At 40.8% G+C, this 25476-nt stretch overlaps 1 long non-coding RNA gene and 1 pseudogene across 2 annotated transcripts in view; one reads left to right on the top strand and one right to left on the bottom strand.

Moving 5' to 3' along the window:
* The window catches only part of LOC145491557 (uncharacterized), a 214403-nt gene that overhangs the window by 170887 nt on the left and 18040 nt on the right, over window positions 1-25476 (bottom strand). The gene's annotated exons all lie outside the window — the stretch shown is intronic.
* Window positions 10926-24562, top strand: LOC145491516 (endothelin-converting enzyme homolog; annotated as a pseudogene). The gene is made up of 19 exons (XR_014049843.1): window positions 10926-11094; window positions 11338-11528; window positions 11978-12229; window positions 13411-13476; window positions 13979-14092; window positions 14268-14393; window positions 15284-15414; window positions 15959-16187; window positions 18186-18284; window positions 18573-18650; window positions 18802-18902; window positions 19752-19810; window positions 20095-20146; window positions 20586-20653; window positions 21068-21192; window positions 21618-21683; window positions 22110-22204; window positions 22681-22758; window positions 24029-24562. The product of XR_014049843.1 is annotated as an endothelin-converting enzyme homolog (transcript).

The following is a 25476-nucleotide window of genomic DNA, read 5'->3' as shown; positions in this document are numbered from 1 at the left end:
TTGTTTCTTGAATGAATTACACTGAAGTGCAGCTCTGTGAGTTCTTGGTCTGCCCGAATTCCAGTTGCATCAGGTCCCCGGCATTTAGAAGTTACGGATTTCTACCCTCAAGCAAGTCAAACGAGTTGCTCGGAGTTACATGTAATTTTACCCTAGTTGTTTAAATTAACTTTTCTCAAGTCCCGTTAACATTTTCCTTTCCAAACAACGTCGCCGTGTACTGCCGTGGTGCCATTTTACCAGTTTTTATTGCTTTCTCTCGGAACAGAAGGGCTTGGGAAATCAGCTGATAAGCTGTGATCCATCCAACTTTTAAAGAAAAATTGATTTTGTGTTCCGTTATCCCAAACGGAATTTACCGCGAAATCACAATATATTATGCAGGCCTAAGCCGCTGAAGGTCATTGTTGTGGTCGCTTGGAACCAAAACTTCCGCTTAGCGTGTTCTGAACAATCAATGTCATTTATGCACCTTTGTACTTACGCATCACAGATCGCAGGTGTTATTTGAACCCGTTTGATTGACAGTTCCTTCCGCTCTCGGAAATTTTGAGTGAGTGTTATACAGAATTGCTCGCGTCCACACCGCCGGATACTCTACACCTTCTTGTCATTTGTAGCATCCACCCATACATTTACAGATAGCGTTTCGCTGCATTGCACTAACCAAGTTCTCAAGAATGTTCAGGAACCTGAGAAGTCCAGTTGCAGACGACGAGGTCGAACTGGTCGACGATGGGGATTCAGTGGGCATAAAATACCGACTTCGACGTCATTGCAGCAAATGTCGCCTGTTTGTTCTTGCCCTTGTACTTCTCTTCCTGGCTGGTGTTATATTTGCCGTTGTTTTTATTGTTACTAAGACGTCCAGTTCTGAAGGTATGTGACTTTGGAAATTTAATGATCTGTGGAAACACCTGTGCATGAAACATCAAAAGAAAATTGAATGCTATGTGCACTTGCCGGGACATCTATTAGGGCCCACACCACCTTCTTAAGCTCACGGTTTACTATATCTGGTCCTTAATGCAAATGGTACAGCCAACTCATTCGTAACTTGAAGAGCGAGAGAGACAGGGAAGTGTCTAGGTATGCTTTTCAAACATCCGGGCTTCCTTGACATTTTAATTGATCATTGTTTGATTCAAAAATCTAATCCAGTCATTTCACTCTAAACACTGTCGGTGGCACAGTCAAGACTGAAATTTCTTTGAGTTTGTGTTGGACTTTTCTGTGACAAAAAGTTAAAGCGATGATACTAAACTCTCTAAATACCGTGCTTAATTGTGTCTCGAATTACGCGAGGAATAAAAATCAAGGAAAAACTTAGGAAGTGATAACAGCAGTTGTGTTGTATAGGAGCGGAGTCAGCGGACTGTGCGAGTCTTTTTTTCCTTTATTGCATCAGATAACTAAGGTTTCGAACCTGTCAATCCTGTTGATTGCTAACTGCATGGCCTGTTTAGGTTTTGCATCTTGACACAAATTATGGTTGTCTGCGGCACATGGAAAGTTAGTCATGCGCGACACGGCAGTAGTTTTAATTCAAGGGAAAGCGATAATTGGTGTTATTATACATTGAACTCACCGAGGAGCCCATCTCCTGACTCACTAGCTCTTATTTAATTAGCCGAAAGCGCACCCAGTGAATTTTCGAAATCAGCGCCTGTAACGTCATTTATGCCGAGAGCGACGCCTATTTATAAACCCAGCGCACAAAAGACTATAATGAAATGGTTATAATCGCGGTCGTGCATGCGGCCAGAAACCACTGAATCACTGAAACACTTGTTTGGATTAATTTGGCCACTCACGTGGCGTTTATTTCAAACCATTCAAATGCTAAGGTGTCATATTAATGAATTAAACATCGCTATATTTGATTCAGTGAATAAAGTTGGGGCGAAAAACAGCCAGCCCAGTAAGAGGTAGCAAGAGCAGAGGAGGAGCTCAGGGGATGGTGGAGGGCCGACGAAAGAAAGTAAAGTACGCTTCTAAGGCTAAACAGCTATCACGATCGGCGCTGGCAGAAAAAGGGGAGAGGGTTAGCAGAGCACACGAATTTAAAGCTTGCTCTGCGTGTGGTGTCTAGCCCATTAACGGCTATCTACCTCTGCAGCTTGTACCGTAAGATAAGATAACGCCCCGCCTCAGCATAAAACCCATTATCGCGCTAAGTCAATAATGGGCCATTTATGCCGAGAGCGACGCCTATTTATTAACCTAGCGCACAAAAGACTATAATGAAATGGTTATAATCGCGGTCGTGCATGCGGCCAGAAACCACTGAATCACTGAAACACTTGTTTGGATTAATTTGGCCACTCACGTGGCGTTTATTTCAAACCATTCAAATGCTAAGGTGTCAAATTAATCAATTAAACATCCTGTGGCGAGCCCCAACCCAAGCCGCAGGCACGCAGCACGCACGCACTATGAAATAGTGCAGAAACGACCAAATATAAAGATAATGGAAACTATGTAATATAAAGGCATCAGGAACACCAGGCCCTTCTCTGACATGTCCTTGAAGCCCCAACGAGTAACGGCTAGTTCTCGGGCTCGATAAGAGCGCGCGTTCCAGCGCTCTAGATTAACAACTACTCTAATATAAAATTGTTGCCCCAGCCCTTGTCTGACGGGCAAACTAACTTTGGAGATAAGCTAAATTGTGGATCACGTTATGATTAATCGTAAGAATAGTAAGAACACTTATAAGAGTAGACAAAGCCAGCACTTACCCGGTCTTTGTCGGAATAAAATAAAATAAGTAACTGGAAAAATAAAATAGGATGTACTAGGCTAAAATTGCCGCCCCAGCCCATGCCTGGAAGGCGAGCATTGATCTTAGCTACAGCTAACAGCTGAAGTAGTTTACTGAAGACTAGAAATAATAATTATGATGCCCCAGCCCCTGACTGAAAGGCGAGCTTAAGTCTTAAACACCTCTCCAGGTTGACGAATATACAGTTTAAATGCGTCGGATTTCCAACGGCCAAGGTGGCGAATCTGGGCATCCGATAAACCTTGGTCAGCCGCCAACGATGCGGCGCCGATCCGAAAAGAGCGAGATTTGTATTTGGATGAATCAAGTCCACAAAAGTTTAGTGCTTGCCGCAGTTGTTGCGTAAAATGGCTAGTTTGAACTGGGGATCCATCGGAAAAACAGAACAAGGCACCTGGAGTGGTACCCCGCATAGAACAGTAACGTTGTAAATAATTCACTGGGCAAAACTCTGTTCCCGTTGCGCAGTCCAAAACAATCGAAAAGGGGCGCCTACCCGAGTTATGTTTGAAGTCGGTGATGACAATTGTCGCAGCGGTCACGCAATTGTCTTTAAATTGGAAATGAAGATCTTGTATTCGTACTAAAGATTTCAAAATCGCACCCTTGGCCGTGAGTTCGCCTGCTCGAAAAAAGCCATAGAAGGCCACCAAAAACATGGTCTGGTACAACAGCCTTTGATATGCTGATGAGTTGGTATAATCTAATGCGAGCACTAATCGTTGCAACACGCTACGTGTTATTGGAAGTCGAACGGCTGGTGAAGAGTATAGCTTACTGTGAGCCGCTAAAATCTTCTGCACTAAAAACTGTTTAGTGGGATCAGGAAAATTAGCTAGCTTGTGAACTTAACTTAACGCGGAGACATACGTCGAGATTAACGAGGAGGCAAACTTCCTCGCCTAGAGATATGATATAAACAATGCTAAATTGTTTACCGAGACCGGAAGGAGCGAGGCACGCGACTCGCAAAATTCAGATGAAAAATCGACATATGTCGACCAACCTCTTTGGTAAGTCTTACGCGAACCCTCAGTAATGGCTGAGTGCAGAAGGTCGTTCAAGTGATGCGCCAGTTGTTGGGTAGTAAGCCCGGCGGAACCGGCGTCGGTTGTTCGTCTGCGTAAGGCGCTAGTGATCTGAATTTCTCTACCTGTAAGCGAGATAAAGCATCGCTCTCGCGGTTAACGCGACCAGCGATGTGCTTAGCATGAAACAAAATATTGTATTGAAGTGTGCAGAGAACAAAGTGCCTAAGCAAAGCCATAACTGAACGATCTTTAGAAGTTTGCTTATTGATTATAACAACAACTGCCTGATTATCCGAAAAGAAAACAATACATTTGTCACGCGTAAGCGGTCCCCAAATCTCAAGCGCCAGGACAATCGGAAAGAACTCTAAGACAGTAATATGGAGTTGTTTCCAAGCGGCGGGCCACTCTCCAAAACACCAATGTGTGCCAAATACTGCGGCGTAGCCCAAGGAACCCGCCGCGTCCGTAGATAAATTGAGGTTTTGGGAAGTGGCCCATCGCGATCCGAGGAAAAAGGATTTGTTATTGTACACGCTCAAAAATTCCCCCCAGACGTTGAGATCGTGTTTACATTCCTGGGTTAATCTGACGTGATGTGTGGGTTTCCGGATACCTTTAGTCAAGTCTATCAAACGGCGCAGAAAAGCACGCCCGGGAACCACAACACAGCAGGCAAAATTGAGGAGCCCTATTAAAGATTGTAGCTCTTTCAGCGTGACGCTTTTACGAGAGCAAAAATCCGCCAACTGGGTACGGCATTTGGCAAGCTTGTCCTCTGGAAGACGAGCCTCCATCAATGCCGTATCTAAAGTGATCCCTGCGAATTGCAGAGCATTGGTGGGGCCCATAATTTTCTCATCGGCTATCGGAACGCCTATACGACGGCAAACGCAAAGAAAATTATCGAGATCTACCTGACATTTGGCCTCCGAATGCCCAATAAATAAGAAGTCGTCTAAAATATGGATGACCGACGACGCGTGCAATCTATATTTAACGATCCATTCTAACGCAGTGCTGAGTGATTCAAATATATTGCACGATGATTTAATGTCTGTCTTAGCCAGAAAACAGCCCTGTCCGATTGCTTTAATGAGCCTAACAGCATCATCGATAGTGGCATATCTTACGGTGGCTAACTCTTTAGGAATACCATCATTAACAGATAACCCCTCAGGGTAAGACAAAGATGAATTAACCTAAATTCTCCCGGTAACTTTTTTGGGAACGATGCCTAGGGGCGATACCCTAAAAGTTTCAAAGGGAGGCGTATCATACGGACCCACAATTCTGCCCGCTGCGAGCTCTTTTGACAACTTATTATTCACGCTAGTCGGATTGTCCATGGCGCTCTTCAGATTTGGGGATCGGATTGCAAGGGGAGAACCAAAATATCGTATTGAGAAACCGTGCATAAAGCCTTGGATAAGATAGTCCGAAATTACGCTGTTATAGCCCTTAAGATAAAATGCGAGACGGTCGGGCCTTACCGGCATTGGCCCGCGGCTCAACAACCGATGCTCTTCCCTGACTGTCACTCCCAGAGGGCATGCTAGAGGCTGCGTTGCTTGTGTTATTGTTCGGTCTGTTAGCGCTGCATTGGCTTGCGGGATGGACTGCCCCACACCTGAAGCAGGAGTGTTTGAAATTGCAGCCTCTGCAGAACTGACCGGAATGAAATCTCCAACACACCCCTTTGGGAAAGGACTGAAAGGGACGCTGGTTGGGCCGCCTTGCACGAAAATCATAGTTCGAGTTTGGGCGTGAGGTGGTGAGGGAGCTATGCATGGCCTGGTGCCATAATTCCCAAGCCACGTTATCCCATGGGTATCGGTCAGGTTTAGACTGGCGAAGAAATCGGAACTGGTCGTCGTAATAACGCCAGTTACCTTGTTTTGCCGCAATGTCCCTGACCACCTCAGAATACTTCATCAGAGAACTTGTCGCCTTAGGTACCCTAATTGTATAAACAGCTACAAACACATTAAATGCAGTCACCCATTGGTCAATGGATAAGCTACGCCGTTTTGGCTTAACGTGCTCAAGGCAAAGACTAGGGTGATCATGGTCATTTGCGACAGATAATCGATATTGGGACTCGTCTGGTGATACGGAGAGGAGAGACCCGAAATCAACATATTCGTTTGCCCATATCTTTGCCTTGATACGATCCGAGACGCGAGACTCGAGGTCAAAAGTGACACTGGAAAACGTGCCGTCCGGTTTCTCAGACGCAAAGGTTAGCCTACCCGCAGCCACGGTGTTCGTCAGATCTGCAATCTCTTTTGAGGCGGCATCTTCAACCACGATGGGCTGTGACGTGGACTGATTACTAGGTCTCTGTTCGCAACTGCGGGAGAGATGTTGAGAGTGCCGATGCCGGCCGACTGTAAGGCCCCAGAAATCGCGTTTGAGATCAATTCACTCAGTGCGGCGGGGCTGAACTGTGGTGAGGACGTCGTGCTGTTAGGCAGGGACGCAGACTTACCCTCTGAACGGCGCTGTTTCGCCGATACCGCCTGTGTGGAACTTTTTGACGCCTGGCGCTTAGAGGCTCGTTTAGGAGGCATGCTTATGAAAAATTGAAATTACATTACTCAAATGTAGATGAGATTAAGACGCTGTGAAGCTCAAACCTAGTGAGTGTACTCCCCTTGTCTTAGCAGGCTGGCACTTCAGCCAATGAGCCAAGGGCGATTAATATGTTGAAAACAAATGGCACAAACAAATCCGAGACATTTCGTAAAGGCTTACGTGAAAGCCAACGAATGTCAAGTACACATAGAAGCAGGCAACATAACAAAACCAACAATCCGAGACATTTCAAAAGGACAGTTGTCCTATAATGGCCTGAGTGTGTTGGGCACACTAATGCAGTTAAGCAATAGCCGCCAGGTGATAACACACTAATTACGCCATAATGTCAAGTGCAATACTGTAAAACAATCCGAGACATTTCAAGAGGACTATTGTCCTATAATGGCCTGAGTGTGTTGGGCACACTAATGTGGTATAACAATAGCCGCCAGGTGATAACACACTAATTACGCCATAATGTCAAGTGCAATACTGTAAAACAATCCGAGACATTTCAAGAGGACTATTGTCCTATAATGGCCTGAGTGTGTTGGGCACACTAATGTGGTATAGCAATAGCCGCCAGGTGATAACACACTAATTACGCCATAAATGTCAAGTGCAAGTAATTCCAAATTCCAATATAGCCTGCGAAATCTGTATATATGATGCATGTATTAAATATTTTGTAATACCGCCTTTAAAAGATCACGATGGCTACGTGGCCTTGGGCAACGGCAATTAATCGGCGGACACAGCCACTAACTTCACAGCCTTCAAAACAGCCCCTCGAATACTACGCATAAATTTGTAGTAGCCTAAATTGTTTAGATGGACCCCATCAGGTAAATAAAGGTCTCGCTTGCAGTTCAGTTTAAACCTCTGTGCGCCAGTAATAACAAAAAGGCAACTGCTCAGGCACTACCTTAAGATATTGGTGAAGCTTGCCCACCTTACAATTGTAATCCTCTGAGTCCCGCGTACGTCACCGCAGTACCTGCCCTACTACAACAAATTCGACTGAATATACATCGTGCAAATCTCGAACTAATTTTTCTAGCTCGGAGCCAACAGTCTCAGGCGCAACCTTAACGAGATCATTGGAGCCAAACTCCAAAATAATGATCTTGGGAGCAATTTGGCGCACGACTGTAAAGTCAAACTTACGAAATTTCTCAATTGTGCGGCCCCCAACGCCATGAAAATGAATATCCGTAATATCACTAAGATTGATAAACGCATGCAAGTGCCGCTTCTTGTGCACAAACGCCGCAAGTCGGTGAACGAAGGAGTGCCCTATTATTAACACGCGATGTTTAGCCATAGATGTATAAAAGGAGAGGGCACTAACAGCAACTTGAAACGAAGGTTAACAATAGCCAACATGGAGAAGGACAGACTAATTAGAGTAAAGGTAAGGGCTATAAAGGTACACTTGCATGACTCCGACGAAAGAAAGTAAAGTACGCTTCTAAGGCTAAACAGCTATCACGATCGGCGCTGGCAGAAAAAGGGGAGAGGGTTAGCAGAGCACACGAATTTAAAGCTTGCTCTGCGTGTGGTGTCTAGCCCATTAACGGCTATCTACCTCTGCAGCTTGTACCGTAAGATAAGATAACGCCCCGCCTCAGCATAAAACCCATTATCGCGCTAAGTCAATAATGGGCCATTTATCTATAGATTATACAATGATCATGTCAAGGACACTCAAGGTCACGGGAAATCATGTCATGCACGACAGCGATGCATGATTTCTAAGGGTAATCATGTCAAGTTCGCGCGCTTAATGTTGCTTGCCATCTGTGAAGAAGCAAAAACATAACTTAAATTTTTTTTGTCGTTCAATATATAATAAAAAATTATTAGATTCGGTTTTTGCAAGAGATTATCAAGGCAAGAGAGTCAATCCCCCATATAGGTCCTCTAACTAAGGTAATCCCTCTTAAGTTATTTTTAGGCATTGTACCCAGTTCTTCCGCGGATATTACTAGCGCGTTGTGTGGATGTTTTAGTGGAGGATTTGTTTATGTTTCGTTTCGTTCAAAGTAAAGGAAAGCCTCCAACGCTGTGGAAATGTGTTCTTTGATTTTTTGATTGCAAGCAAAGGAGCTTCCGCTCTCGTTATGTTTTAATACATTTTGAAACTCTAATTGGAGTTTAAAATAACAGACGGATGTCTCCTGCACAAACAATAACAACTGAATGAACGGCAGAGAAATGAGTAGACAAACGAGTGCAAAGCAAACAAACGCCCAAACACAAGCTAGGCAACCGAACAAACAGATGGTCGAAAGTGCAGGCAGACGCTCGCTGCCCAAGTAGAAAAAAGCAGTTTAAGCAGCAACGGCAACCACGCCAAAAACAACGTCGATTGAAAAACGACTTAATATTTATATTCAACCTACGAAGCTCCCGAGAATTTAGATTCATTCAGTTTGTCTATACTGTCAGAAATATCCCAAACAGAATATGTAAGATAGCTTCAAAATTCGAAAAAGAAATTTTCAAAATTGTCCTTCGTATAGTCACGTTCTCTCGAGTATGCATAATGTGGCTATTTCACGTTGTTGTTTTCTGACCTTTTGCAAACAACGGCAAAGAAATGAACAAAGAATTATAACGCATGCTTACACAGCCATTGGACTCGTTGCCGTTGCCGTTGAAGTTTGCTCAATTAAACTCCCTAAAACCCAATAAACGGCAAAATAATGAACAGCCAAACGAGCATAAAACAAACGAAAGCCCGGCCGAACGAAAAGGTGGCTAAGAGTGCAGAAAACTTCTCTGGTATGAAACGAAACCAAAACATATAAAATGACGTTCCTGCCATTTCGTCTCAGGTAGTTTCGAGAAAGTCGCTTCGACTGTCCACTCATCGCGCGAGGAACATCCTCGGAAGAACTGGGTACCATGTCTAAAAATAACTTAAGGGGGATTACCTTGGGTAGAAGGCCTATATGGGGGATTCACTCTCTTACCTTGATAATCTCTTGGTTTTTGTGATATCCAGAATAATCAAGGTCTCTGTAAGGGTTATCAGCCTCAGCCTTCGGCTTCGACATGAGAACCCCAACTTCGACTTTGATTGTTCTGGATATCACAAACACCTCATCCTGTTTTTAGTTGATGAGGCCGAAGGCCGAATCAACTATCGCCTCATAGAAATCGAGAGCGAATAACCTAATTGTTTTAGTAGAATTCTAACCATAATTAACGCAAATAACGGTTTCCAATTATTTTTCAACGCATTATTGAACTTTACGCTTTAACAAAATCGCACGTATTGAATTTTCCTTGGTAAATTTGCAGCTGTTTACGCACGAGCGCGCTCAATAATTTCGAGTTTTTAAAGTCAAGAAACCGTTAATGTCCTTCTTTTAGTCTTCTCAGGAACTTAATTATCCATTTACATCTAACGCGTGTTAAGAGATTGTTTTCATGGGGGATATAAAGGCGTGTATGACCACCTGGGATTGTTCTTTTCTGGATCCACTCCTAGATTTCCGAAACCTGCAGTGATTTAATAATAACTTTAGCGGGATTAGCTTAGGGGTAAGGTCTTTTTCGGGGAATTAATTCTCTTACCCTTCATTCTCTTTTGAAATAGAACGATAGGTAATCTCTGCACGTGCGTTATAAATCATTGGTCTTAAGCGGGTCTCTGCAAAATAACGCAAAATAGTCGCATGATATGATTCTCTGCATTAATATTTCAATCTGAAACTGAACGTTACGTTTTCATGCCGAGCTAATACACATTAAATAGATCTGGATATTAAATCTCCAGTTGAAGAAAACAAGTGACATGTGTCATCCAACATTCTCTAGAGTCTCCCCGAAACCCGCATGTGTTTTTACTGTAAGCGGGGGCTATTGTTCATTTAGCCAATTAAACTCTTGCGATGTCGACCTGGAGAGATTTTATGGAAGAATTGTATCAGGTCTAGTGTTTTTGTTTTGCTTTTTATTTTTCATGCGACCATGACAAACACATACTCAGGAACTCTCTTCCTCCATACAGCCCGAACTCAGGTTACACGGTGATTAGTTATTTGATCTAGTTAGCATAGATTTTTACGATTTGTTAAACACAGGAAGACACGAAATGGAAATTCGAATTTTGTACTCGATCTGACTCCATACCGTGGGTAAGCCCGCGAGTAGGCCCTCTTTTTTGAGGCACTGGAAGGATGGTGAAGTCTCAAAATGACCCTGCGGTTAAATCTAATCTACCCGCCAGCTCGTAATTCGCTGGCGCAAAGACCCACATAGGGCGGAAATCAAATCCAGCCTACTCGCCTAACGTGGGCTAGCCTTTCAGGTTGTTCCAAGTATTTGTTGGTGCAAATTCAAACCCTGGACAAAATTATCTTTCTGCGAAATTTTTTGAACTACTGAACTATGAGAACATCTGGTCGTTTGCAGTAAAATATATTTCCCCTGTTCAGTCTGTACGTCTTACTTAATTTAGTTCTTCAAGCTATTGCCGGTCGGTTGGAAAAACTTCTGTAGCTTCAATGTTTTGATTTAATATAGTGCTTTTACTTCTAGGGCAGTCGCCGATTTCAACCACTTCGACGAGAACTTCACCACACCGCCACCCCAATATCACGACGAAACCACCCACAGAGCGACCCACAGAGCGACCCACAGAGCGACCCACAGAGCGACCCACGCCACCACCCACACCGTCTGAAGGTTTGCTTTACATTTTGATGTTAAAGTAACCTGTTTAGAGCTCGGTTAAACTGCATCTACAACTTCCGGAGCTTTAAACACAGGCAAATATTTACAGAGAACTTACCAAGTCAAGCTGGCTCACTGTGTGTTTCAAAAGAGCATAGTTGTTATAGTAAGTTTACAAGGAAGGTCAGCCAGTCCTTATTGCAGAGACAATGTATTAGCTTAACTTGTTAATAATTTGTCGTAATTTCTTCCAAGTCATTTCCAATCAGTTGGACAAGAATGTGGATCCATGTGACGACTTTTATTCCTACGCATGCGGAGGGTTTTTCAAAACCCATCATCTCAGTGCGGAACAGAGTAGCGAGACTGGCTTCACTATCGTGAACGACGACAACATGGCGGTTTTACGACAAGCTATAGAGACTGCTGCTTCGAACTATTCAAAGGTTTGGCACGAGTAGTCTAGGACGCTTAACCAGATGCAAACCAATCAGGTCGTAGAATGTTTGACATAGATCCATCAGAAAGCCGGATTTGCTCATCTACACTAAAACATGGCTGAAATTTTGCTAGTTTTCACTGTCACGTCATCAAAACTAAAAATCGTGATCACTCAATAAATTGAGTCAAGAATCTGAATGTGATAGATGACTGACATATAAAAATGGACTTTACTAAGATTTAGGTCTGTGCGGGTTTTCATTCCGGCGTTATTTGGAAATTTGCAGGCAAATTTGCAGGGCTTTGCATTTATACAGGATGGTATGTGCCAGTTGTATATTGAACTGATACGTCTTGTAGTTCAAGAACCAATCAGTTTGATAGCGTGACAGTGAAGACCAGCATAATTTGGTTCAACTGATTAAGGCTTGTTAAATGCCATCTTGTCTTGTAGAGTTCATCTATCGTGAAAACTGCCAAAATCTACGATACATGTGTAGATACTACTGCTGTTGAGCGTCGAGGGATTTCACCTTTGGGAAACTTGATAAAGCAGTATGGCGGCTGGACAGTGACTGGCGGTGGAATGAACTCGTGGACAGTGGCAGAGAAAATGGGCGCCGTTCTAAGAGACTTGAATGTATAGACATTGCTTTCGGTATCCGTTGCTACAGACCCACAGGACTCAACCCAACACATTCTAAGTGTGAGTATAATTACGATATTTACTGCTGTTTGTTCGATTTTATTATCATGGTATCTAAATCAGCGGTGGATTGGGATTTAGTGAGGTAAGTTATGGTAAGGTTTGTTAGGGCAATGCAGATTACGGCACGTGGAAAGATAGGGTAGGGTGCGATGCGGCGCTTGGGAAGGGTAGGTATGGTAGGGAAGGACAAGGTAAGATTTGGTAGGGTAGGGTTGGGTTAGCTAGGTTAGTCAACAACAACGTCAACAATAAGATTTATTTACATGGACATAAATTCCTACGGCATTGCGAAAGCGTAAGATAATTAATTAACTTCAATAAATGCTATACAAAAAAAAAAAAAGAAAGAAAAAAAAGAAAAAATTAAGAACACAAAAACTAACAGCACTTACAAGAGAAAATGACATTTAACAAAAGTTTGAGAATAATTCGTCTCGCATATTATTATATTAGTTGGATTGTATTGTTTTAGATGTAACATATCAAATACGAGAGACAGTGTTTGACCGCATTTACAAACACCGACAGGAGAGTTGAAATTATACGCACCGGATTATATTTGACTGGTTTTGAGGTGTTTGAAATATCTTGTCAATGGAAGCTAAAATTGAGGAGAATACGGAGAAATAAAATCGTAAAAATCTTTGCCAACTAAGGTCATACGTCCACAAACCTTCACGGTCTTGATTTGCCTTGTTTAAACTTGATGAATTATCTACGCGTTTACATCATCGTATCATGAATTTCTTGACTAGAGTTAGCGTGAACTGAGAGTAGGTTGCGCGATCGAAATGGCTAACTAAAGTTGTTTATGATGACCAGAGCCGGTATAATAACAACAACAAGCAGCTTTATTTCCATGACTTTGATTTATGCGACTTAGAAAAACAGAAAATAACAATAAAGTAAGAAAAACGAAAGAAGCAAATCAAATTACATCAGGGTAAATTTGATAATACATTTTTGCGTAAATCTAATCGCGAGGAAATTCAGCAAAATTCATTAATTCCTTGGTAGCTTCTCCATCAGTTGGAGACAATTATTGAAAGGGTAGGGAAGGCGGCGTAGGGCAAGGTATGATGGCATCATGAATTCCACCTGGATTTTTTAAAGTAGAGTAACTTACTCATCTTCAAGTCTATTTTAATTCTTGTCTTTTGTTGCTGTTGTTTTTTCAGATCAGCTTTTCCTCGTTGGGACTGGGTATTAACTACTATTTTGATTACTCAACTGAGGGCGTAAAGGTTTGTAAGAAAGATTTTATTATGGGTCGCAAGTCATCGGGGAAATAATCGAACTCCTGCCGGTGAATAAAATTAAAGTCTGTATGGGTGTGGAAAAGGTGTGATATTTAAGTGAAATATAAACAAAAATAAAAGTACCTACGTACAAAATATCGCTGGTAAGTACAATTACAGAGCTTACACTCTATGCATGGTGCAGTACAAAACTCCATGATTCTTAGTTCATAATCGACCTAACAATAATAACTTTTACAAGTGAACTAAAAACTGCGAATATCACCGTTTTTGAGGTGTATAAGCCTCACGTCACTTTGTCATCCAATCAGTAATAAACCCAAAACAATTCGTGACACGCTCGGACACATTTGCCCGCGCTGTACATCGTCTGCGTCGGATACTTTGAGGTTTGATTCATTAACTCGATTCTGTGTAATTTGTGATTATCAGAGTGATAACTTTCCTTCTATAACAAAAGCCGTTTTTGTCATTATTCAAACTACAGATCCGGGAGGCGTACAAAACATACATGAAAACCATAGCACGTCTTCTTGGAGGAGGGGCGGATTCCTATCGGAAGATGATGGATATATATGATTTTGAGGACAAAATTGCTCAGGTAAATTTATGAAAATCTGCAATTTAGCATTGGCAAGTTAAACTAGTTGACAAAATAACGTTGCTGTTTGTTGTGAAATGAACAAAGCCTTTAAAGCGGCTTACAAATTATGTAATTTGATGTTAAACTGAACTTCTCAATTTATTTCATTGTTTCTTCCCATTTTTTTTTTCAGTCAGTGAATCCAGAAAGAATCTCCGGGGATATAATAGAATCACTCAGGGATGACCACCGCTCAGGAAGATCTCTGGACTCTTTGGACAAAACACTAGTTGACTTTTGTACGGACTCAACTTTCAGTGTACGTAAAACAGCAATTCCCTGTTCATGAGATGATTCAACATTCACCGCGAATCGAGTCGAATCGTCAAGTACCTCAGGCGAATCGACTCAAGTTTGTTGTCACGATTTAAGAACTAGGAAGGTTCATGTATGATTATTTCATAGGTGTTAGCGTCACGTGGTGTTTATCTTCTCCACGTGAATCGAGTCGAATCGTCAAGTTTGTTGTCACGTTTTAAGAGCGAGGAAGGTTCATGTATCATTATTGTTCTCGGGTCTTAGTGTCACGTGGTGCGTATGTACTCCACGCAAATCGAGTCGAATCGTCAAGTACTTCAGACGAATCCACTCAAGTCTGTTGTCACGTTTTAAGAACGAGGAAGGTTCATGTATCGTTATTGTTCAGGGGTCTTGACTTCCGGTGGTGCGAATCGACTCGAATCGTCAAGTATCTCATACGAATCGACTCAGTTTGGGTGTATTGGACATGGATGGTGATATTTTGATTATGACGAAATACTTTTCCAATCAAAACACGGCAATGACGTTACATTTCACCTATTCATTGACCTAGAGTGATTTTCAGATTTTAGCTACTTGTTGTGCATGTATTATATCCCTCAAAGATGTTGGAGAAATATTGGTCGAGTTCTTTCTTTGTAAGTTTATGAAGTAGATCTGTAGGATTAGTATTTCCCGATACGAGGAGAAGAAACTAGGCCAAAAAAAATGCTCTTTTGAGTCTGTGATGATAAATGTGGCGAAACCGTAGGCGAATGCTCTCACCACTCGCCACTCGCCACTCGCCACTCGCCACTCGCCACTCGCCACTCGCCACTCGCCACTCGCCACTCATAACTGATGATCATAACTTGCAGTAACCAGTATTTGTACATTTTTGTCTTTCAGTTAAGATTTATGGAGAATTTCCTGAACGTTGCGTTTTCCCACCAGAAAATAACTTTCAATAGATATGACTCAGTCTATTATCCATCGTACCTCAATTTGTTCCAGACCATTGCCAACGAATACCAATGGACGTGAGTTATTTAGCCCAAAAGGACCATGTTAAATGCATGCGTAATAATGTATAGGACAATAAAGAGGACCTTATTACCCGTATTGTAAAGTGGCTGTGTTTAGTTCTGTTTATTTATTTATTTATTTATTTATTTATTTACTACGGCGCTGCTGTGGAGCGATGAAGAATGCATTGTTAACGCTAGAACTGTTCCGACTGTGTTCGCACATTTCTAGGGCCTACCAGGAACTCAAGGATCATAAGAACAAATCTACTCCGTCACTACAAACTCCTTGACCAAGTTTAAACATACATGAATGAGGTGGATCTATGCAGCTTACTTAACGCCTGGGCGAAAGGAATTTGAATCAGAAGAGGAATTTGTTGTGTTTGTCGGTCTTTTATTATGTGACGTCACAGTTGAATAGCGTTGCGAAAACGATGATGAATTGCCAAAACGTAGCCAAAACGATTAACATTTGTAGCTTGTGTTACGCGGGCAGACTGAAATATTTACATGCCAGGTTTTATGAAAGTTGATTCCTGTTTCCCTTCTACTTAAGATCCAAAGATACTATCAAGAACTACATAATGTGGCGTGTTGTGGACAAGTACGTTATGTCAATGCCTTCTCAGTTTGTCCAGGCTAAGCGACAATTCCAGGAGGCCATCATTGGAGTGCGAGAACATAAAAGGTGGTCTTACTGTCTGGAGAGCATGATGAAACCGATGGGAATGACTTTAGGAAGACTGTATGTGGATGCGAATTTTGACGAATCTACAAAAACAACGGTAAGATTCAACTTTGACTAACATTCTTCAGGTGTTATGATGGGTTCACTTAACAAATAAAGAAGCCTAAGCCGTGTACTGTGATAAAACACGAGGGACATTTGAGAATACGAGGGAAATGTAGAAAGCCGAGCCGCAGGCGATTGTTTTCTTCAATTCTCGAGTGTTCTCAAATGTCCGGAATGTTTTATCACAGTGTTTTATCACAGTGTATAAACGGCTTAGGCTCCTTCATTTGCTTTATGATATAGGCGAAAACAATAAAACACGCTTTTTCTATGTTTTATTTAACAAATAGATTCCGTGTTGCCGTGTGTCTGTTGAGTAATAGATCACAGATGACGTCAAAATGTGGTAAGAACAAAAAAGTGGCACACGAGGCGATAGCCGAGTGTGTCAACAATGTTCTTACCCCATTTTGACGTGTTCTGTAATCTATTACTGAACAGACGCACGGCAACATGGAATCTATTTGTTTCAGATAATAAAGAAAAAAAAATTGCCGTTTCGGTCAACACTGGAGGCCATTCGATTCGAGTTTTAAATGAAAGGACCGTTGGTGACGGTACAAAATTTGTGTCTTCTGTGGTTGATTATTCTCAAATCAGTTTAACATAGTGTCGGAGACATCTTATAGCTGCGATACAGTTGGCCGCGAGCTGTAGTTAGCTATACTTTGCTCACTGCTGTGTCCTGAAACGGACTGGAACATTCGCATCGGAAAGCAAGGTTATGTGACTATTTTAACTGATTTTAAGTCGTAATGTTTTGATGTTTCATTCCTAACACCAATCTGAGTCAACATTGATTTTGAGACTGAGAAAAAGTTGAATTGTTTAAATAAATTAATGATATAATAATTTTGTTTATTGGTTTTGTTAAATTCGACACAAAGCAATGGTTTCTTACCTTAAAGTAATTTATAGACCAATTTTGTGTTTGGTTTAGTCTCGCTCGACTGCCGACCGAGACAGCTCGAGTATTCTTCTAAATTACTTTCTGAAAAAGGAACGGCTTTTTCTTTCCTCTTCTTCTTCCTTCTCGTACCTGTTCAACGTCTCAGCAAGACTTTTTTGTACTTTATCTTTCGCCCAGTCACGTAAGTATCATCTAACTTCTCAAAACGTTCGGCCATTTTAAGACACAGAGAGAAAATCTTTGAAATGATGACGTCAATGGTACGTCATAGGCGAGAACGACGCAAAATGCGAGAATAACTTGGGTTATTATATAATCAGAGCGCGCAGGGTCCTATCTATATTATAGAGATATATAAATTATCAGTCCTGACAAACCATCAGTTTCTTAACTTGTTTCTGCAATGTTTATCGCGTACCGTAAGCGTTGATGAGGAAAGCGATTTTCTACAGTCAAATGAATTATTCCTTGGAGTATTTTTATTGTGTTAACGGTTTGGTGTTCCTGCAATTGCTACTTTTCCAAACGGCTTTTCTTTGCAACGTTCTTCTGGTTCTCTAGTAGCCCGTATGATTTACAAACAGTCAATACTTAGTGCTCAATTGTAGGTTATTTGCTTTACTTTTTATGTATAAGTTTTGCCGGAAGGGTAAATTTGTCATATTAATTTTACCGCTTCCGATAAAAAGTTACAAATCACATTATAAAGAAACGTAGTCCTTTTTTTATCAAAGTAGGACGAGTCTGTAGTGTCAGCGGCTAGCCTAGCATTTTGAAGACAGATTAAACATAAGCATACATAGCAATTTTTCTCGGATAATTGTGTCCAACGGGGCAAGGTGCTTTGAGGTTAACGCTATGTGAAACACCAACCCGTGAAATAAGGCCAGACCACAAAACCGGGGACTCCGTACCCTACTCTTTCCGATAAGTGTGTGAGTTCTTTAACGTCCCCTGCTAATCGTGTAACACTGAAGATGCAGGAGACGGGGTGATTGCTTTTTCATTTTTCTGTTATGTCTCTAGTTGCAGTAAATCAGACTCCAAGCTTTGCTGATTCTTTTTATTTTCATTTTTTAGGTAAAAGACATGACTTCTCGTCTTCGCAAAGCTTTCATTGATAACCTTAAGTCTGCAGACTGGATGGATTACGAGACAAAGCAATCCGCCAAGGAAAAGGTACAGAAAAGCTAAAACGCTATCCCGCAAATTCATAGGTCGTTTCATTATTTAGTCGTCTATAATCTTTACTTAGTTCTATTTAACCTTGGTATATAGAAGGCACCGCCAGGCTCTTCTTCCCCCAACAACATTATCATTCATGAGAAACAATGAGAAGAGCACAGACATAAAAAGCACAGAAAGCACAGACAAATCTAACAATGAATGTCTGATCTTAGGGCATGGTACATTATTTAGGTTGTCAATTTATGTACTAAAACCTTGTTTTGTTTTTCGTCAATCCAGGCCCGTGCAATCAAAGAGGATGTGGGTTACCCTCCTTATATCAAAGACGACAGCAAACTTGACACCCATTACTCAACGGTGAGTAATCACCCACACACTAGATTTGTCTTTGTCCTTCTGAACAGCAGGGTGTGCATAAGATATACTTGTCTTATCTTTTATGGTGCTTCATTCATATAACTACTGTTTACTTGATGTTACTCTAAATGTTTGTTTGTTTTTTCCTCAGTTAAACGCAAGCAATGATTATTTTGAAAACAGCGTGGCAATGAACAAGATGATTGTGCAGAAAAGTTTTGAAGTGCTTCGCAAGTCGGTCAACAAAGATTTGTAAGAATGAAGCTCTATGGGGCTTTTATTTGTTAAGTACATACCATGGGGAAACATTTACTGGATTCGTAATTTTTATGGGTCGAACAAAGTAGATTAAACTACATCTGCACAGTTTAGAAGATTTGCGCAAATTGTAATTGACCATTTTCGAAATATTCTGATGTGGCGTCGAGGCTTAGCGAGCTAAAACAAGAGAGACCCTTTGTTCATCCCTCAATCTCGATGCTATTTTTCCCTCAGCCTGGTTGGCATGTGAGACTTTTAATACTTCAAAAATAGCTCATTGCACGAAGCCTTAATCCGAAGCCCCGTGCTTGTAAAATTAATAGAAAACAGGTGTGGTACATTGCCAGTCTGTGCATTGATATGATTTGGGAAGGCTGTAGTAACTTTGGCTATATATTCAGTGCGAGTCTATGTTGATTTAGTGAGTGACGTACGTCGCTAGCACATTTAGTTCTAACTCATTCTGACTCTAGCAAAAATCAGGAAGTAAAACAAGGAAACTAGTACTATTTCACTTGCTTTGTAAAATTACATAACTGTGTTTGTGATAGAGGAAGGAAACACGTAAAACATGCGAGCACTACGTGCTCGAGTCTCGAGCTCAAGTAAACATGGCCAAAGTTGACTTTCGCTTGCAGGAAACGAGAGTTAACTGTAACTAACACTTGTAGGAAATTCAGGCTGATAATTAGTTGATACCACAGTCCTGGGTACACTGTGTCCACGAGGCAGTGAAGACGTACTACATATATTCTCTTCTCTTCTTCTACTTCTCTGTGCTTTGCTACCACTTGCAGCGTCATGCCGTTTATAAGTTTAACCATTGCATGCTCTCCTTAGATGGGCCGAAAGTCCTGCAGAGGTCAATGGATATTATAGTCCACAACAAAACCGAATAGGTGGGTTAATTTTCATAATTAAACATGACGTTTTTTGGAAACTGGCCGCTGTACTGCAAATAAAGAGAATAAACATCAAAGAAATAACATTCGGTCTACAAGACAAATTTTCTTTTTGTTCCTCAAAAATGATTGCCAAATTTTAAAAAGGCTTTGAAAAGTTACCTCTTTACAAATTGTTCAGCTAGATGATATATCACGGCAAACGTCTAATTACTAACAATTTGTTGGTAAATCTATATAATTGTAGTTATTTGGTCTTATTATTGTTTTTTTCTTCGCAGTATTTTTGGCTGGAATCCTGCAATCTCCGTTTTACAGAAAAGGTTACCCAAAGTAAGTAATAATGAAAACGTTCACTGGGATTCTAAGAAAGACTGGTGTGGGGTCAAGAGATACACGAACTATTTTCCTTCCTCTTTCCTCTCTCGTCGGGTTAGTAACACGACAAACATAGCCATGTTAATGTTATTCACGCGATCAGTAACCCTGTTGACTTAAGACGTGAAACTATTTTTGAAACTGATCTAAAAAGGTGTTCTAAGGTGTTATGCTGAGGTCCTATGATTTAGAGATCAGAACACTTTTTTTAATCAGTTTCAAAAATAGTTTCTAATTTAAACGTTATTAAATTTGAAAACAAATTCAGGCTGTCATATTCGACTTTCCCTATCACTGCTTGCCACTCATTGAGACCCGTTCTTGCACAATCAAAGTTGCCTGGAGTATAAGAGGTTACCTCAATAAAACTCATTGTGCGATGCTGTCCTTCTAGATATCTCAACTATGGATCATTGGCAATGGTTATTGGACACGAAATTACACACGGATTTGACAGCACAGGTAGTTATGGCTATATATAATGTATGTCAATTAATTTGATCAGTAATTGGTGGGTTATCTGTAGCTGTTCCCTATTTTTAGTTTTGTTCCCCTCCCATGCCTTTCCGGAATGTTTGGTAGGAGTGAGACGCCCAGGCTGCAAATGCTCTTGGTCTATTTATGACTAAAATGTATGTTTTTCCATACCGTATTTCAAACCTGACCTCTCAGACCTGTACCATGCTTAAAACTTCAAATTTGTATAAGGTATTAGATCGTCTTTCTTGGAGTCTGATGGATATTCGCAGAAGGCACTGTTGAAACTTTTACACCGGGAGATCATTACCCTCGTCAAGAGTCGTCATATAACTCAAATATTTGAGGGATAAATTGTGGAAGTTCTAAAAGCTGTTGATAAATAATTTACGTTTTTAGGGCGATTGTTTGATAAATATGGAAATGTGAAGGATTGGTGGTCTTTCCGTTCGAAGCTGGATTTCGTGGAAAGAACTGAATGTCTGGTGAATCAATACAACAACTATCAAGTATTTGGAGAGAATGTAAGCAAGACAAAACTTCACACGTTGACAACGTACTAAAAATCCTAATTAGTGGTCTCACATTCTTTTGTCATTTCATCACGCATTTACAGTTACAACCACTTTGATTTGTAAATTATATTCCCTGAAAGTACTGCTCAATGGCTTTCTTTTGATCATTCCCGGCCCAGGTCATTACTCTTTCACACCGTCAGCTGTTAGAAGATAAAAGGGCTTCATACATTTTGTTTGACATGCCTCCACCATGTTCTAATTACAATCTGACATATTCCACCCACATACTGAAAGCTAGGTAGAACCTCCTTTAAATTGTATGCCTGCTGAATACCTTGTTCTTTAATAGTCCCACATTCCATAGGATCCCACCCATGGACTTGAAAGTTAGAAGATGTAAAACAACTTTGTCTTGTATTATTGTCTTGCAGATAGATGGCAAACAAACTTTGAATGAAAACATAGCTGATAATGGAGGGATAAAGCTTGCTTATGAGGTAAGCCATCATTTTAGTAATTTATTTTCTGATTCTAGTCAGCTGAAGATAAAGTTGACATGTTTATCTAATAGCAGATAAAGTATTTACCATTCCTAACGCGTTTTAGACTAACACAAAGGGATAAAAGCAAAGAAAAATAAATGGCGAAGTGAAAAAGCGGACAAAACAATCCCTTGTGATCCTCTATGATGTCGAACAGTTACTGTCTTGGATCCGCTGTCTTGAATATAGTAAATAGAACGTAAATGTCTAGAGGCCCACATCTTTCCATTAATCTTGTAATTTTCTACCTGCAGCCGAAATCCAAACTTTATTCAATCTTTAAGCGTTCCTTTTATTACTGAAAGGTCGTATGCTTGTTTGGCACTTAACACCTTACACATTAACAATTTCCTTCTTGATCCACTCTAACTGAATATTTAGGCTTATCAATCTTGGGTCAAGGACAATGGAAAAGAGGAACGGTTGCCTGGCCTGGATTTCAGTGTGGACCAGCTTTTCTTTATCGGATATGCCACTCTTTGGCATTCGAATTCTTTTTAATTATTAGACGTTGTAGTAGCATGTAACGTTCGGTAAAAGCTAAAAAAAGTGAAACCAAAATGAAACTGTTTTGGTAGCCCAGTTGTCCCTTGGATGGTCTTGTTGCTTAGTGACCAGTTTGGTCTCGTCATTGCTGTGTCAAAATTGGTCTCGTTAATTTGTTATGGACAATACAAGATTGGAAAATGATAATGCACGTGCAGCTTGGACCAATAATATCAATGTATAATGCAAATAATAATCGTTGTTAACCCAACAAACTTCCCGCTATACTACGGTGGAATCGTCTCACTAATTTGAACCGAAAACTCTAACTAGGACTCGGTAATAATAAGGTCAACCTCGCATACTTCAAGAATAGGTAACATTTATCCTCCGACGTGTGAAAGTCGTTAGTCGAAAAGTATTTTCTTTACAGCAATACTTTTCACATGACTGTTTCTTTATGTTAGCCATGGTGTGGTGTCTACAAGAAGCAAGCTGCTCTTTTCCAGGTGAAGAATGACGTACATTCATATCCAAAATACAGGTATGAATCTTTCAACTCTTCAATGCTACGTTTCGTGCTTATCATGTTTGTGACACAATAGGTTACCATAGCATCAGTATGACCTGCTAAAACTCCCTTAATTTTAGCTTTAAGTACTTATATTTCAAAAACGGCACAGTGAAAGTTTTTTATTTTGTCAAATGTTGATTAACAGAATAAGACACAACTTTTGGCAAAGTCCAAAAAATTCTTTTCACAAGGTTCAGAGCCAACTTAAATTTTCAAAACTTTGAGGTGACTCTCAACTCCGTAGACAGATTTTTTAAAACCTTTGTTAAAAGTTGCGTCTTATCTTGCTAATCAAAATTTGATAATATATTAAAAAAAATTCACCGTGCCTTTTTCGAATAGCAAGCTCTTAAAGCTACAATAAAGGGTGTTTTTAGCTTGTCATACAGGTACTATGATAACCTATTGTGTCATGGAAATGATAATAACGTGTTCACCATTGATTGGGCAGTCTATTTATACATGACTATAGCATCAATTGATAAAGAGTGCATAATTATAATTTATTACCCATAAAATCTAACTCTTGGAGAGTGCTGGAAACTGTTTTGAGCCACCATGAGCTAACAAAAAAAAAAAAAAAAAAAAAAACATTTTAAGATTGTTAACAGAAAAATTAAGACTTAAAGCTTAGTCCCCGGCGCGTCAGGGTTTCGAATTCAAGATGATCTCATCTAGTATGATAAAAATGGGTAGACAGACCTTGATTGTTGAAGGTTGATTGGCAGCATTTCGTCTCCGTATCCTAGCATCATGATGACAAATTGATATGCCGACTTGCTGCCCGCCTCCCTGGTTTGTTAATATTTCTGCCTTACGAACTTGTGCCTAAGTTTGTATGGGGAAATTTTAACTGATCTGAACTTGGTACAGTATTTTCAGGCATTGTTCAATTCTCCGTTAGCTTTTGAGCCAGCAGATGTTTAGACATTTGAAGACTAATTTCAGCCGCCTCTCTTTACAGTAATCTGCTTTCGCATTTGACTATTAGCTTTTAGGCCGTTAAATGGATGATTGTTAAACCTCATTGACATTACGAGACCCTCAAATAACCTTCCTTTGGATCTGTGTTGTCACGCCGTTATGCCAGAAGTAGACACGTTTTGCTGTAGACTAACGTTATTAAAATTGGTTGTACACTTTCTAGCCCAGAGCAACATGCTATCTTTGAATCACTTTTAACCATTTTAGAGTCCTCCTTTGAGTCTTGTTTGTTCACATACCTTCCATTTTTTCGCAGGGTACTTGGTCCGCTGTCCAACTTTAAGAAATTTGCAGACGCGTTCGGTTGTAAGCGTGGAAGTAATATGAACCCGTATACCAAGTGCTCGGTGTGGTAATCTCGGGTCGTTATTTCCACTTTTGCTCGTGGTTAATTCCTACATTTTGTGCATTTTTACAAACCATTTTCGTATTATCGGTAGTGGACGGGAACTAGCTTGCAACTGGGGCTAATGCGGAAAGTCTTCAAATGCAAATGACATTAGTTTCGTTTTAATGATATTCCGCAGCACGAGCCTCCATTGCAAGTTAGTTCCAGTCCAATACCGAGAATGGTCTATTGCAATAACGTAACGGGTACAATGTTAGAGGGTCTGGATAAGTTGCTGACTGGAATCTAAGCTATAATTTCAGCCCATTTTTTAAGCTATCAATAAGCGTTGTAGCTGTCAGACCTCAGGTGTCAGTTATAAAGCCAGAGTCATTTCTAATCTTACAGTAAAAATAAAACCAAGTCTTATCAAGACCCTGTTAGAATGAATAGCAACGTTAAGTATGCGTAGCTCCATTTTCCGTGAGACTACAGTGAGCTCACTCAAACGGACGCAACTGTGGAAAGTCCACCCGTTATAAGGCATACATATGGCTAGTCTGGGCCACCTTAAACTCGAGTATTTCTACCCAAACTTTTAAAACCTTTTTGAAAAGTTTCAAACTTCGGGCCGTTTTACTCCGCCCTCATTTCAGGAGTGAACAGTTTATAATTTTGCTCAGTCGTCAGGTTATCTTGTTCAGTCACGTGACAATAAGTGGTTGCATTCGGGAACGGAGATCGCAGCACCCATCACTATTCAAAACTTGACATTGGCATTTTATATGGATGGCCACGCGTAGTTGTATTTTCTGTGGGACTGCAGTGAGCTCACTCAAAAAGGTCTCCATTTAAAGCTGACATCTTGCTAGTCTTGGCCATATTATACTCGTTAAACTTTTTATAAATTTTAAAGGAAGTTTAAAACTTTCGGCCCTTGTACTCCGCCCTCGCTTAGCGAGTGAATAGTTTATAATTCCGCTCAGTTGCTAGGCAACCTTGTTTAGTCACGTGGCAATAAGTTATTGAATGCGGGGACGGAGGTCGCAGTACTCATCAATATTCAAAACTTGACGATGACGTTTTATATGGATGGCCTACTTGATTTTTATCTCTTAGCTCCCACGGGTTCTCGATCTGAACGGAATTTTTTTTTTGGGGGGGGGGAGGGGTGGGTACGATAAGTTCCCCGCCCCACACATCCAATCTTTTATTGCCACGTGACTGAAGACGTGAAACGGTCAAAAGCTTTGAACTTGCATTCTTTTTAACTTTGTGAGTAGAGTGTTTTCTTTGGGTATTGTATTCTAAGCCGTCAAGAAAGAGTTTCCATCGTCGTAGGAGTGAAACAGTTCCCACATAGAGTTGTCACCCTT

This window comes from Orbicella franksi, chromosome 6, assembly GCF_964199315.1.
Source record: "Orbicella franksi chromosome 6, jaOrbFran1.1, whole genome shotgun sequence".
Taxonomy (NCBI): domain Eukaryota; kingdom Metazoa; phylum Cnidaria; class Anthozoa; order Scleractinia; family Merulinidae; genus Orbicella; species Orbicella franksi.
Note: the sequence above shows the minus strand (reverse complement) of the source record. Positions and strands in the feature narration are given on the sequence as shown.